Below are 16,470 nucleotides of genomic sequence, written 5' to 3'. Positions count from 1 at the left end.
TTTTCAAACAGTTTGCTTATTGAAGAAAGCAAACTGATTGGGCGATAACTAGAAGCCTCAACTGGATTTTGTCCGGCTTCCAAATTGGTACAACTTTGGCGTTTTTCCATTTATCTGGAAAGTATGCCAATTGAAAACATTTGTTAATAAATTAACCAAAAGGATAAAGAGCTCTCAGAAGTTTTTGATAAGTATGTAGAAAATACCATCATCACCAGGGCTTTCATATTTTAAATTTTCTATTAATAGATCTCACTTCATCCAAATTGGTTCTAACGAAGGGTCAAAAACATTCTCTTGATTGAGAATGTCTTCAGCTCCGTGTAACCTGATCCTCAATTGGACTAGTGAGACCTAGACTAAAATTATGGGCACTCGAACTGCTGAGCAAGTTTTGAGCCTTTTCGCCATTTGTTAATAAAATTTATTTCCTCTTTAAGCGCTGGAATTGGCTTTTGAGGTTTTTAAGAATTTTGTTAATTTCAAAAGGGTTTCGAACTGGGATCAACTTCGAGACATTATTCTCAAGAGTTGGTATTTCTCAAAATAGCGAAACGTTTTTTAATTTCATTTTGCAAATCTCGCCAAATAACTTTCAACGCGGGATCGCGAGTTCTTTAGTATTGCCTTCTTCTCACATTTTAAGACGGATCAGTAGCTGAAGATCGTCGTCAATAATAATGGAGTTGAATTTAACTTCACATTTCGAATTGCAATGCCTCTGGCTTCGACAATTAAATTTGTCAAAGATACGAGAGCATTATCAATATCACTTTTGGTATCGAGAGGAATATCAACATCAAAATTCCTATCGATATACGTTTTATCTAAATCCCAATCAGCTCTATGATAATTAAAAGTAGAGCTGATTGGATTATAAATATGGCTTGTGAGATTTCAAATGTCACAGGAAGGTGATCAGAAGTCAAAGTCAGCATGAGTTACCAATTGGCCACACAGCTGACTTGAATCCGTTAAAACTAAATCAATTGTAGAAGGATTTCGACTGGAAGAAAACAAGTTGGTCCATTGGGATATTGAATAGTATAATATCCCGCAGAACAATCTTCAAATAAAATTTTACCATTGGAATTGCTTTGAGCATTATTCCATGAACGGTGTTTGACATTGAAGTCACCAATTACGAAGAATTTAGATTTGTTGCGAGTCAGAATTTGAAGATCAACTTTCAACAAATTCTTTTGCCGCTCATTGCATTGAATTAACTGCAATTATTGTTCGAAATTTGTTTCAACAGAAATTTCCAAGGTTTCAAAAACTTTGGTTTCGAACGAAGAAAATAGTTTATGTTGGATACGTCTATTAATGACAATGGCGACCCCACCACAGGAGCTGTCAAGACGATCATTTCTGTAGATAAAATAATTTGGATCTCGTTTAATGGAGAGTCCTAGTTTTAAATAGGTTTCAGTTATAATGCTAAAATGCACATTATGAACTGTTAGGAAGTTGAATAATTCATCTTCCTTACCCTTTAGAGAGCAGGCATTCAATTTAGGACTTTCACACAATTATTTGGATCCATTGAAACGGAGTCCGATAACAATTTTTGTGTGTACTTTATACCAACCTGAACAGCTTCAGGAATGAGTATTGCTTTGAACATTGCATCAATCATGTGATGCAATTGTTCAGTTAAAAAATCAAAATCGGAAGCAGTCATGCTACCTGAATCGGCAACATGACCGTTATTTTCCGTTGGGACGTGGGTATAAACCTCATTTTGAGAAGAGAAATTTGGTCTACCAGCAGCGATGTTTGCATACGTAGGTACATTGGAAAAATTGGAATTTACTGAAGTGCTTACACCCGTTGACGAGCGGCAAAATTTGTTTGTGAATTGTGGTGGGTATGAATTGCTCGACCGGTAACCGGTTTCGAAATTTGAGCGTTTGAAAATTTCTACCCGTCGAATCTGGGATCCGATTAGAATTTCCGTCATCAATTTTGCACGGGAATTCAAAACTTTTGCGTAAAGGCATTCCCAGAAATTGGATTTATGATTGCCCCCACAGTTTGCGCACTTAAATTTATTGGAATCTTCTCTCACAGGACATGCGTCCTTGGCGTGAGAGGTTCCACCACAAATCATGGCATTTAGCATCCATGTGACAATGTTTGGTTCCATGACCCCACTTTTACACTTACGGCACTGGGTAAGTTTTGGAAATTTCCCCCAGGCCTGCGGAAATGTTCCCATGTAACACGGACATGAGACATAATACAGGCCTTTTCAAACTTTTCATATTATTTAGTTCACTTTTGTTAAAATGAACTAAATAAATTCTTGAGAAATGCCCTCTGGGAAGTACCAGAATGGATTTCTTTTTCATCTTAATTACTTGGACTGGTGAAAATCCAAGTAATTGAGAAATTTCAATTTTAATCTCATCCAGTGATTTGTCATCACTGGGAGACCTCAAGACGACTTTGAACAATCGCTCAGTTTTGTCGTCGTATGTGAAGAATTTATGGCGCTTCTCAGTTAAATACTGAAGAAGACGTTTGCGATCGTCAAAGGATCCTGCAAAACGCAGCAGTCACCCTTCCTAGCAATCTGAAATGAAACCTTGATCCCTGAAGGTTACTCAAAATCTCATTCCGGAAGCCAGAAAACTCGGCAACAGATACCACAATTGGCGGAATCCTTTGCTTTTTTCGCATGAATCGAATCACCTGGGCTAGAGGTAGATTCGATTTGCTCAATTCATCATTTAATCAAATCGAACTGATTGCTCAGTTCGATTGGAGAAGAATTATTTCCGATATTAGAGTTAGAAGGAATATCTGAATTCTCCAGCTTCCTTCTATTTTTTCGCGCTTGGGCAGGACGGTCTTGAAACCTTGTTTCTTTGAAGGAAGCGGAGATTCAGACTCCCCTTCCTCTTGTTTTTGTTAATACTCATTGCTGAGCGTGGAGACGTGACCTTCTAAGAGGTTTTTCCCAGAACGGTGTCCCTGCAGGATTACCACCGCTTGTCGGAATTTTACTTCCGCAAACGGGTCCAACGTAAAACGAAGGCACGGGTCCTTGCAAAGATCGTAACGGGATCGAGTGGCTGCAAATAGCGCTAGAAGCACCGTTGAAATTAAATAGCTTCAGGTAGTATTAAAAACTTCCTTCCGCAAAGAGAAAGAACCGCACAGCACGAAAGCACGATGCGGTCTGTTTACATAAATGTTAGTCGCTGACCAAAGGGCTTCACATTAATTACCTTCACTACTAACCAACGATTCCTTTTCCGTAGCGCTCACGGCGATGCAGAGCATTCCTCGGTCTTTTATAACAATGAGTGTTGTACTAATTTTGCTCTTCTAATCCTAAATTGCCTGTAAGGACGTGACCAGCATCGTTATTGGCCATGAATTGGAAACTCCGAAGCACACTCTTCTCTGACTATTTATACAGTATGTAAGGAACATTGAAGATTTGTGGGCATTTCTGCATGAAATTAAAAAAAAATCCAGAACGGGTTGAAAGATCATTAAAATTGCTAAAAGTTCTTTACTTGTGATTGTTTTCAGCTCATACTGACCATAACCGCTGTTCAAGGGCCTAAAGCACATAGACAGTAACTCAGTTCGTTGGGCTGATTGTGTATAAGACTATGGGTCTGTGAAATTCAATCTGAAAAATATATCTTTGTGCATTTTAGAAAGGGGAGCGGGCCATTTGGCATAAAGTCATTTGGCATAACGCCATTTGGCATAAGGTCATTTGGCATAAAGGCCATTTGGCATAACGGTCATTTGGCATAACGGACATTTGGCATAATTGTGACCAGCGTCAAAAGTGAGGGTCTTTTGGCATAACGGACATTTGGCATAACTTTTCTTTGCGTTCGCTAAATGGTGACTAAGTGGTACGGGAAACACCCCGGAATAGTAAATATAACACCCGTCGATAACAATATTAAAAATTCAATGCAAAAGTAGGCGCATGCCCGGATTAGAGCAGTGGTAGATGTAATCCCTTCTTTAAAAGTTGGCGTGTGGCCGTATTATGGCAATGAAGGATGTGATCCCTTCTTCAAAAGTAGGTGCTTGTCCGGATTTTGGCAATGGAGGATAATATCCATCATAAGATCATATTATGATCTCTTCTTTAAAAGTAGGCGCTTTCCCGGATTAAGGTCATGGTGGATGCGATCCCTGCTTTAAAGGTAGGGGCTTGCATGGTTATGGCAATGTAGGATGTGATCCCTTCTTTAAAAGTAGGTGCTCACCCGGATTATTATAATGGTGGATGTGATTCTTTCTTTAAGGCGTTTGCCCGGATTGAGGCCATGGTGGATGTGATCCCTTCTTTAAAAGTAGGCACATGGCCGGATTAAGGCCATGGTGGATGCGATCCCTTCTTTAGAAGTAGGCGCTTGCATGGATTATGGTAATGGAGGATGTGATCCCTTCTTTAAAAGTAGGCGCTTGCCCGGATTATGACAATGGTGGATGTGATTCCTTCTTTTGAAGAAGGCGCTTGTCCGGATTGAGGCAATGGTGGATGTGATTCCTTCTTTAAAAATAGGCGCTTGCACGGATTAAGGCAATGAAGGATTTGATTTGTTCTTAAAAAGTGGGCGCTTGTCTGGATTGAAACAATGGTGAATGTAATCCTTTCTACAAAAGTAGGTGTGTGGCCTGAATTGTGGCAATGGTGGATGTGATCCCTTCTTTAAAAGTAGGCCCTGCCCGGATTATGGCAATGGTGGATGTGACTCCTTCTTTATAAGTAGGCGCTTGTCGGGAATAAATCAATGGAAGATGTGATATCTTCCCCGAGTAGCACAGTTCAGATTGATTTGCTTACAATAATTCATATGTTACTTGATTGGTTTTAGTAACTCGTCTACGACAAGTGTGTTGCTTGAGTTTTTGAAGTGAGGCGCTTGCCCGGATTGAGGCAACGATGGATTTGATTCGGTCTTAAGGCGCATGCCCGGATTGAAGCAATGGTGGATGTAATCCCTACTTTAAAAGTAGGCATGTAATTCTACCGTTTTGTTATTTCGTTCTTCCGGAAAATGTCTACCATCAGTCTAAATTTATCAGAATACAGCCTCGACCTACTTTATGTACGCTAAACATTACATGAAATATACATTTTGCTTTCACAGTTCGAAATTATGCCAAATGTCCGTTATGCCAAATGACCCACGCTTTTCTTGCAGTTCAAAATTATGCCAAATGTCCGTTATGCCAAACGACCATTATGCCAAATGGCCTTTATGCCAAATGACCTTATGCCAAATGGCGTTATGCCAAATGACTTTATGCCAAATGACCCAGACCCTTAGAAAGGTGCACAGGATTCTTCTAGACATTCATTTTCTAATTTTGACTTAGCTCAATACTATAAAACAACGCTGATAAGACAATATGCAGTATGCTTCAGCATAATTACATTATTCTTAAGTGAACTAAGGTTTTGAACGAAATTAGAATCCGTATATGAAAAATCCCACAATTTCTATATATTTTTATACTTACTGATATAAAATTGATCATATTCGGGAGGGTGGTAGGTCATTTGGCATAAAGTTGTTTGGCATAACGCCGTTTGGCATAAGGCCGTTTGGCATAAAGGTCGTTTGGCATAATGTCGTTTGGCATAACGGCCGTTTGGCATAATGGCCGTTTGGCATAATGGTCATTTGGCATAATAGTTGTGTAATCATCAATATCGAATCTTACGCATAATATTTCAATTATTTATAATGATTGTCACTTCAACATTATAAGAAAGATGTTTTAAATTGATTTTTTCGAATTAAAGTTCAGATTCTATCAAATCACTGCAAAAGGTACTTTGGTAATAAAATCTGCCTATTTCACTTGAAATCTTTTTACCTCTGGGAGAGCAGCAAGATCGTCGTTGATTAAAACAAACTACAAAATACGGAAAGTAAAAAAGCAAAATTGTAAGTGCTCAAGAGCAAAAACAATTTTACACAAAAAAGGCAATAAAAAGCAAATAAAGTTATTTCTGCATGACATATATTCATCTTTTTAAAAGCATTCTTTGTCGTTCATAAGTCTAAAAAGTATATGCATCTTTTTTAGAAAAATGCATTTGTCAGGCATAACACAAGGGAGAATATGTATGGTTCCTATTCACAATGTATGCAATATTCAGTTCTAGGAAAGGGAAGATATAGTGCCTTCTTCCAAAGGATACATTTTCTTGGCGAAGGCAAGGGAAGATTTTATTCATTTGTTTAATTAAGACATTTGCTCGGTTTACGGCAAAGAAGGATATGATCCCTTCTTTCAAAGGATGCAACTTCCCGACAGTTACATCAGAGAAGATATGGTTCCATTTTTTCAAAGGATACATTTACCCGGCAGATGGCAAAATACGATATGCTTCCTTCTTCCAAATCAGGCATTTGTTCGGTTTAATGCGAGGGAAGATATGATCCCTTCTTTCAGAGGATGGCAGAAGGTCCAGTAGAAGGCAAAAGATGGTATGGTTCCTTATTTCGATTTAAGCATTTACTCGGTTAGAGGCAAGGGAAGATGAGGCAAAAGGTAAAAGACGACATAGTTCCTTTATTCAATTCAGGCGTTTGCTCGGTTTAAGGCAAAGGAATATATGATCCCTTCATTCAGAAAATGCATTCGCCCGGCAGAAGTCAAGAGAGGAAATGGTGGCTCCACCCCTGTACCCGAATGCAATTACCCGAAGACCACGACCCCGAATGGGACAGTACCCCGAAAGCCATTACGAATGGGACACTACTCCGACTCCCGAGATCCGTTACCCCGAAAGTCCATTAGCCCGAATACATTTCGAATCTGTAGTTTTCTACTATTACTATTTTTAACACCCACAGATACCGATGAATCGTAAAATGGCGCATTTGCTCGGTATAGAGCGAACATAAGCGATAACACCTTCTTTAAATAAATGCGTTGGCCCGGTTTAAGGCAAACAGAGTTGATAATGCCTTCTTTAGATAAACACATTTGCCGGATATAAGGCGAACACAGTTGGTAATGCCTTCTTTAAATAAACGCTTTTGTCGGATTAATGCGAACAGAGATAATAATGCCTTGTTAAGATGAATGCATTTGCCCGATATGAGGCGAACATAGTTGTTAATGCCTTCTTTTAATGAACGCATTTGCTCGATTTAAGGCAAACACAAGAGATGATGCCTTCTTTTAATTTTTTGCTCTGTTTATAGTGAACAGAGTTGAAAATGCTTGCTATTATAAAACGCGTTTGCCCGGTATGAGACGAATAGAAGAGATAGCACCTCCTTTAAATGATCGCGTTTGCAAGGTATAACGAAACTATGCCTGTTCCTTACCATGGGAGGAACAAGCATATTCGACGAACAGAAGCGATTTTCTCATTCTAGGGTCTTGTCGTCATGCCCTTCTTGTCACAGTAAGGTTAACCGCCGGCAAATTTCAGAAGCAACTTTTTCTACCCCTAAATTCTGTTTAAATACATGTTCGCGAGCCGTCTCAAGCCCAGTCGACGTGGGCTGAAATTTCCTCCAGCTCCCTGCTCCCTTGAGGATGGGAACGTGCTTCGAAATTCTCACCTCAACTTCAACAGTCTTCAAAGGTAGCACATGATATGTAATGGGAGTTTTTGGAGTCAACCTGCTATTGAATTAGTCATACAACAAGTAATAATCATTCACATGAGTTATTAATAAATTTCTATTGTTTAAATTTTTTTCACTGAGATAAACTGTAAACTTGAAATCAGGACTACTGAGGATACTTGCTCATTCGGGGTAGTGTCCAACTCGGGGTGATGGCATTCGGGGTAGGCACTCATTCGGGGTAATGGCGTTCGTGGTAGTGGCCTTTGGGGTAATGGCATTAATGGGTAATGGATATATTGGTAGTGTCAGGTAGTCGAAATGGTTCCTTCTTTCAATTCAGGTATTTGCTTGGTTTAAGACACGGGAAGATATTTCCCTTCTTTCAGAAATTGCATTTGCCCGGCAGACGGCAAGAGATGATATGATTTTTTCCTTCAATTCAGGTATTTGCTCGGCTTAAGGAAAAGGAAATAATGATCCCTTCTTTTGAAAATGCATTTGTCCAGGAGAAGCCAGAGATGATATGACTCCTTCTTTCAATTCAAGCATTTGGCTCGTTCGGTTCAATGCAAGGGGAGATATGATCCTTCCTTAGAAACCGTTTGTTCATAGAAGGGAGAAATGGTCAAGTTTTCTGGCTTGCCCTTACATGAAAATAATCCAATGTCAATTTAATTTAATGCTGATCTATCTTGCTGGTAGGTGTGTCAAAATTCAAATGGTCCCGTTTTGGCAGGAAGCATATTTATTCCTAATCTGTCACGCCGTACAATTCCGTTCCCAATTATCTTGTAATGCCCATATGAAGGAAACCGCGTAACTGAATGGCTCAACAAATCTTACTTATCCATTACACAGCTCAAATAACAATTATGCCAAATGACCTTATGCCAAACGACCATTATGCCAAACGGCCGTTATGCCAAACGACCATTATGCCAAACGACATTATGCCAAACGACATTATGCCAAACGACATTATGCCAAACGGCATTATGCCAAATGACTTTATGCCAAACGGGGTACAATCATTCGGGAGCACACGCTCTGCGATGAATTCTATTGAAAGCGGTACACATTCTGGGGTATTGTCTTATCGTCAATGGTATATGCGGCGAAAATGCGGTGATTTATCACAGACCGCCTCTTTTGTTATTATAACTCCATTGGTCGCAAAACAGTTATTTGACTTCGAAAAAGTGAAAACAGAATTGCGTACATAATGTAAAACCAATTTAATAAAAATTCCGCGGAAAAAAAAATTTGAATTTCGTGTCGTTTCAAAGTCTCGAAAGTAAATCTATATCTCGTTTCGTTTCAATCCGAATCAACATAGACATTTCAAATTTCGTTTCGTTTCGTTTCATTAGGAAAAAGTGTGTTATCGCATACCCTTAGTACTGAGGTGCTTGAGTGTATAGATTTCGATGCCCCACCGGACTACGTTAATAATTCAAATTTTCAGTAATTTTGTCTTCTATCAGCTGAAACGGAATAAATGCCGGAACGAAGCCGCAACGAAGAAAATAAAACACGTCCACTCGCGAGCACGGCACACTTCGATTATCGGTCTGTCATAATTTTCAACAGGGCCTCAAAAATTCTGAAAATTTTAACAATTTCTTGAACAACCCAAATTAATCCACCTAGCGGTGATGAAGCCTTTCTCGCTCATTATAAAATGTATCGAGCAAAGTTCTTCTTCTCTAAAGAGGTCAAAACTACACAAATATAAAGCAATTGATGGTTTTTGACTGTCATATAGACTTCCAAAACATTTGGAATAATTCTTATTCTTTTCAGGACTTCTAAAAACGTTAGTTGTTATCAGTATTATTTCTGAGTATAAAATTCTGTACAAAAAATTGAGGCAAAATTGGATCGTGAAGAAATCATATCAAAACTGTCATATGATCGGGAGTAGACGAAATCAGAGGCAGACAAAATTTGTTAAACATGTTGAAAATCGGGTCATCATTGTATCTTGTACATATTCATTTATGGAATGAAGGATTAGGGAGTATCTTGAAGTCAAAGTTGTCGTTTATCATTATATCAAGTTATAAATCTCGTAATCTAAACTGACTATAAGCATAATTAATACTTTCATCACCATTTAGAACCCCAAGAATGTTCAAACGTATGTAAACAAACCTACGTATGCATTTTTGACCAACTACATCTTATTTGAATTATTATTAGAGTCTTCTTTACCATCATCGGATAGTAGTAAAAGAGTAGAAAATTTGATTATCTTTACCTTAAAACCACAAATGCTCTTTACTGATGAAATTTATTCGTTTAACGATAACTTGAACTACGGATAAATTATCTCAAATCCTATTCACGGTTGCGTATGGGAAGCTTGTGTTAGATAGAAGTGGGTTACGCAAACTGGACGTCTTGATACTTTGAATTGCTCTGATTAAAGCAGAACTCGTCATCTCCCAATTCACATACTAATTTGTGTCTAGAAAGTTGACTATGAATTAGTGCTACAAAAGGTTTTACAATTCCACCATCCGAGTTCTTTTTGAATTTTTTTTAAATTTGCGGTGACCGGCTGTTGGAATAATTTTTCAAGGGTTTAGTTATGTCCATAGAAATCGAATTGAAAGAGTTATGAATAATATTCGGAAAATTTAAGAAAAACAAAAGCAATTTAAAAACGCTCACTTTTATGAACATTGAAGTTGCTCCGTCTTTCCTGGATGGAATATTTGTGTGCCAAAAGAACGTGTCTTGAGAAAGTTTTCAATCTGTATTTGTCGATGCTACTTGATATTCTATTAAGACTTCACTAGTTACGAATTTACATTTTTAATATTCTTGGAAAAATACGTGACAGCCGAATAGAACTCCTATCGACTACGCGGTTTTGCCTATATTCAGATCTCTATTTTATCGTGCTCATAAAACGAGTTAGTTTTAAATACCTACTATTCTGGCTATAACTCTTATAATCATTTTCAATATGAATCATTAAAATAGCATCGTCAAATGCAAATTGTTCCAATAAACCGGTTAAGGATAAATGCCCGCAAAATGCGTTTTGAAACTAGTCCGATAAGCCCTTTTCTAATAAAAACAATGAAACAAAATGTATTTATGTGTCTCCGGGCCTTCTATAAAAAGTTAGTTTTTATTTGTAAAAATATAGTATATTGGCCAAAGTCCAGAGTCCGATCAGCTCAATTTTTAATGGAACACAATGGGACATGATTCCCCGTCGAACGCAATTGTTGCCGATTGGCAGATTTAATGAATTAAAGGAAACAGCTTGAAACATTTTCAAGACTTTCACGCTTTTTCTGTGCAAAAAAAAATGCATTTGGACCATAGCTTCTGATCCTATCAGCATAGTTTCCAATAGAAAGCAATGGGGCTGTCCATAAACCACGTAGACTCTTGAGGGGGAGGGAGGGGTTTCGAAAAAGTCTACGATAGTCTACGAAGGGGGGTGGGAGGGTTTACCAAAAGTCTACGTAGACTTTTTATTTTTTTTAAACGATTCATACTGCAGCTAGCTTTGTACGAAGTTCACTCGTTTGATTTTTTTAGGATTTTCCGTTTTTTTTTTCACTGAAATAAAAATTATGGATTTCACCAGGAAACTCTTCTGTGTTGAGCAGGAAAATTCTTCAAAGTATTCTATAAAAACTTTCGAAAAACGTTCAAAATCTTCGCTTGGATTTTATTGCAGATTCTACTAGATTTTTTTTTTTGATTTTCGGCAGGATCTTCTTTGCAAACTATGGAAATTACATTATGTTGTATTTCAACGAATTTTTTTTTGGAATTCACAAAGGAAGCATTTTGGAATATCCAAGAAAAAGTCTTTGGAATGCCCAAAAGATATTCTTTGGAACTTGTAAAGGGGATTCTCCGAAATTTCCATGAGAAAACCTTTAGAATATCCACTGTAGATTTTCTGGGAAGTCCCCGGAAATTTTTTCTTAATTTCGGAAATTCTTCGGAATTTTTGCCAGGAATTCTTTGGACATATAAGCAAAATTCTTCGAAATTCCCGTGGATAATACTTCGTAAATTTCTCGGCAGTTCTAATGCAAATTCTTTGGAATTATCGATGGAAAATCTCCGGAATTTCTAAATAAATTGTTAAAACTTCCACGAGAAATTATTTGAATTCCACTAAAATCTGTTTGAGTTTCCACAACAAAAATTATTGCAGTTTTTGTAAAAATCCTTGTTATTTTCATGAAAATTTATTCTATTTTTTACGAGAAATTTGCAAAAATTTTAACTGAAAATTATCCATAATTTCCACCGAATATTATTCAGAAAATTCTCTGCAAGAAAAAAATTGCGAGAATGAATTTAAAAAATATAGTAGGAAACCATTCTAGATTTCGACAGGAAATATATCGGAATGTCCGATTAAACTTAAATTTACCTCGGGAAATAATTCTACATCATAACGAAGAAAAACTCATTTTTTACGGGGAAACTTTTGGAATTTAGAAGAATATTCTTGGGATTTCAACAAATGATTATTCAGCGGGATATTGCATGAAACTTTCAAGAAAAGCATCGGAATTATCACGGAGAGTTATTTGGAGTATTACCTGGAAGCTTTCAAGGTTATCAATTGGGTATTTTTTACGAAATTTCCACGCAAAACTTATTGGAATGTAGACTTGGCAATCTCGGAATTTTAACTCGAAATTTCTCGAAACTCTGAAAATTCTCCGGTTTTCACAAATTTGAACCTGCGTTCAGAATTATAGGACAGATGCGTGACAGATTTTAAACAGTGGTGCGTCGATGCAAAAGTGTCCCTCTAGGAGGAATCGAATGCAACAGAAATCAAATTACTTGGTTTTGAAATTAGATTTCTGGAGCTATGGACAGAGGATTAAATTTGATTTCCATTCAAAATAATTTTTGTTTTGTTGGATTTTGTTCAGTTTGATTCAGTTATGTTTGCAATTCGAGTTTTATTGTAACATGGAAATGGATTTGAATAGCTGAATTGCTTGAAACGCGGTTGATTTCCATATTTTTCCAATCACATATAATGTTTTGTAAAATTTGGAAAAGTCTACGTAGACTTCAAGGGAAGGGGGGAGGGGTTTCGGAAAAGTCTACCAAAGTCTACTAGGGGGGACGGGGGGGTTTGAAAAGGTGAAATTTCGGTCTACGTGGTTTGTGGACAGCCCCAATAGACATGAATCCCAGCTGAATGTTGTTGCTAGCAAATCGGTTAAAGATAAGTGGCAAAAAAGTGATCTAGACTTTTCCACTTGTTTTTGTCTTGAGAAAATGTATTTTGACCTAATGGAGCCCATAGTCCGATCCGGTAAATTTTCAATAAGAAGCAATAAGACAGGATTCCGCGTCGAATGCAATTTGTTGCGAGCAGATCGGTTAATGATAAGTGCCCAAAAAGTGAGCTAGACTTCGGTACATGCATTTTTATGAAAACAATTAGGCCATAACTTACAAGTCCATAGTTCGCTCTGGGCAATTTTCAATAGGAAACAATGAGATAGGATTCTTCGCCGAATGCCACTTGATGCAAGTAAATCAGTTACATATTAGTGCCTAATTAATGAGCTAGACTTTTTTACTCGTTCTTGTCTAAAGAAAACGTATTTTAGCTAAAACTTTCGACCAATTTTGAATACCGTGAATAATCAAATTTCGAACACACTCAAACTTTGGACGCTTCAATTCGCATGGGAAATTTTCTGAAATATTTCATCGAAATGTTTCGTCAAGCTGAATCAGAAGGACTAAAAGTTTTAGCTTGTTTTAGTATAGTTACATTCTAATAACACATGTTAAAACAATGAGAAGAGATGATTAAAAGATAGTCTGAGCTGTGCAGCGAGAATTGTTTTCAATTATTCTTCCTGCTACTGTGTAATCAGGTGTCCGAATTTTGAATCTCTGTGTCCGAAATATGAATCCAACCCAGTCGGTGTCCGAGATTCGAATCAAACAGAAGCCGGACATTTTCATAAATTTCAAACATTCTTCGCAATATCTTGCACATATTAAATACGTAGTTCAAAGATGAATACTATACTTAGTGATTGCAAGGGTGATTTAAACGGTGTGATTAAAAATGTGAGTAAACAGGATGATTGTATATCAGAAAGTGCTTAAGCGCCCGAAGTTTGAGTTTGCACGGTAGAAAATAATGAGACAGGATTTCCAGTCGAATGCAATCTGTTGCGTGTAAATTGGTTGAGAAAATGTGTTAAAAAGTGAGCTAGCCTTTTCACGCCTTTGTTGTATAAAAAAATCTATTTTGGTTATAACTTCTGAGCCCATAGTCCGAGCTGGCTAATTTTCAATAGAAAACAATGAGGCAGGATTTTTCGTCGAATGCAACTTGTTGAAAACAAATCGGTTGAGGGTAAGTGCCTGAAAAATGGGCGAGAGTTTTTTACTCGATTTTGGTGTAAAAAATGTATTTTGGCCATAACTTCTGATCCCATAGTCCGATCCGGCCAATATTCAATAAGAAACAACGGGATAGTATTTTGTGTTGAATACAACTTGCAAGTAAATCGTTTGAGGATCGGTACCCAAAAGTTGTTTCCATCACTTAATTCGTTCTAAAAAATAATCATCACCAAGAAAAAAAGTTTCAGGTGCCATTTGCTCAAGTGTTGACTTTCTACGTAAACGATCGGATATAATTCAAATATTAAGTAAACAATGCAATACAACAGCTGCTACATAGAAGCTAATAACTTTTAACTTAAGGGTATTTATAACCCTCGATTTGGAGACAAATTGCTTGCTGCTAATCTATGGTCAACAGTTCAAACCCTACAGTCACTTGATATCCTTCAGTCATTATACCAGTTCATTAGGCGTCCCAATTTGACCTACCTTATAATTCTCCACCGAATTCTTCACACTGCTCCAAGCGTTTTCTCACCGTAGTCGTCGTCGTTTCACTTCACACCGTTCAGCGTCCGCACCGATAATTTTCCACCGAAATTAATGCGCAAGCAGATCCTCGGAAACACCTTTCTCCCTCTTTGTTTTGTTTTTTCACCAGAAGCTATTTTTGGAAACACTCCAATTTGAAGGTACACTCCAACCGCCCCGACACTTGTTAGCACACTTTTTTTTCCCTTAATATTCGGAATGCTTCCTTGCGGAATGCCACAATTCGAATGCAGTCCTGAAGTTCACCGCAGCGGGGCTGCTCCTCTCGCGTGTGTACGGTTATTCAATTTGTTAAACTGCCACGCAAAGGGGCCTTAATTTTCCTGACCTTTCTTTTGCGGTGGTTATTCACGTCCCCGCGCGTCACCCAACTTCTTCGAATAATCACGATTTCCTTTTGGGGTGATCAGGAACAGGATCTACCGTTCGGTTACAGCGCGACAAAATGTTACGAATATGTCCAAGTTATTTAGAATAAAACACCAAATGTTTAAAACACGTTGCTTTTGTGCTTATGACTCACTCAGGAGGCAAAAACCTTTCAACTATCAAAACCGTTCGTCAGGATCGAATCCTGGAAGGCTAGTCCTTCTGTCAAGGACACTTCTACAATCAAGGATCACTCAGCTAGTTCGAGCAAGGATGCGACCTTCCGCATCGCGGCGCTGACGGATACAAAGTATTGGCTAAGCGCTGATTACGCCAGGTACTTATATACCTTTCAAGTGGCTTCTTCCCGAACATCCGAAGCGCGAGTGAGAACGCGCTAGATCTGCGCCAAACGAGCAAGAAACGGACAACGACGACGCGACGCAGCCAGAACAGCAGCAGAGCGTGTGCGCGCGCGAGGCGCAACGACGACGCGATGGTACACACGAAACCGTTGAGGATGACGGCGGCGACGACGACGACGATGAAGACGACCCCCGAGGGGGTGAACCACAAGCAAGCAAACAACCGATACGCGGTGCGGCGAGGGGATCGATCATTTCCCCCCGAAAAGCGAGATCGCTCCCCGAGATTGGAGTCCCGACGCGACATCCCGTTCGTTAGGTCGCTCGAGACACCAGCAGCGAAGAAAGACGCCAAAAGAAAATTTCGCGAACCACCACCGACCGTCATCATCGTTCTGTGCTGAACTCCTGGAGTCATGTGCACGGGAACGATCGGGGGAGAGAACGATCCAAAACCGGTGAGAGAACCCGACCATCATCATCATAGTGCAAAGTGGGTCCGAGTCGGACCGGCAGCGGGAGTCCGCAGTGTTGCGAAATAAAAATACTGGCAAAAGCACGCCTATCAGCTGAACGGGGGCTCATAGCTTGATGCGCTGTCGCCGCCATCGGATGCGCCTTGCGTGAGGCGTAAATTCTATCGTTTACACGCGATCGATTCAAGTTCGCATGATGGGTGTCTGTTGGTGGCCGGCAACAAGACTAAGAATGGAAATTTAGCAGCAGCGCAGATTGTAAGGAGAGAAGATGGTTAAAATATTTGTGGGTTTGATATGAACATTATTTAGAGCTTTTTAGTGGAATGTTTTTACTTGTCATAAGACGAGTTTGTATACTATCTTGAGTTTGAGTTTGTGAGTTTGTCTGACCATTTCATCTAAGCTTGATCAATCCATTAATCAGGCAGTACAAATGAGTGAAACTAGCCTTACACGTTTTATGGGTAAGCTTGTTTTTCGCAAAATAGAATTTGTTCATGGAACATGTTCATGGAATGCAATTAGTATCAAAAGGAAGCAAAGAGGTCAAAAATGTATATTTGAGAACTTAAGATCGAAGTGTGAAAGCCAATTTGTCTGCATACTGCTAAAGATGATGTACAGCGTACAAAGCGCGAAACATTCAAATGTTTACAAGTTTTGTTCAAGCGTTCTACAGCTCTTATCCGATGAAATTCAGCATTGTCTTCAAATGTCTGTGTCATTCGATTGTACCAATAATGT

At 38.6% G+C, this 16,470-nt stretch overlaps 1 protein-coding gene across 1 annotated transcript in view; it reads right to left on the bottom strand.

The window, feature by feature from the left end:
* Window positions 1-15,208, bottom strand: part of LOC134223561 (hornerin-like) — a 530,228-nt gene extending 515,020 nt beyond the window's left edge. The window contains exon 1 of the mRNA XM_062702746.1: window positions 14,451-15,208. The gene's annotated coding sequence lies outside the window, so the exon portion shown is untranslated. The remainder of the gene's footprint in view (window positions 1-14,450) is intronic.
* Between the last annotated feature and the right edge of the window lie 1,262 nt (window positions 15,209-16,470).

Source organism: Armigeres subalbatus, chromosome 1, assembly GCF_024139115.2.
Source record: "Armigeres subalbatus isolate Guangzhou_Male chromosome 1, GZ_Asu_2, whole genome shotgun sequence".
NCBI classification, from domain to species: Eukaryota; Metazoa; Arthropoda; class Insecta; order Diptera; family Culicidae; genus Armigeres; species Armigeres subalbatus.
The sequence above is the reverse complement of the archived record's forward strand: the minus strand, read 5'-3'. Positions and strand labels throughout refer to the sequence as shown.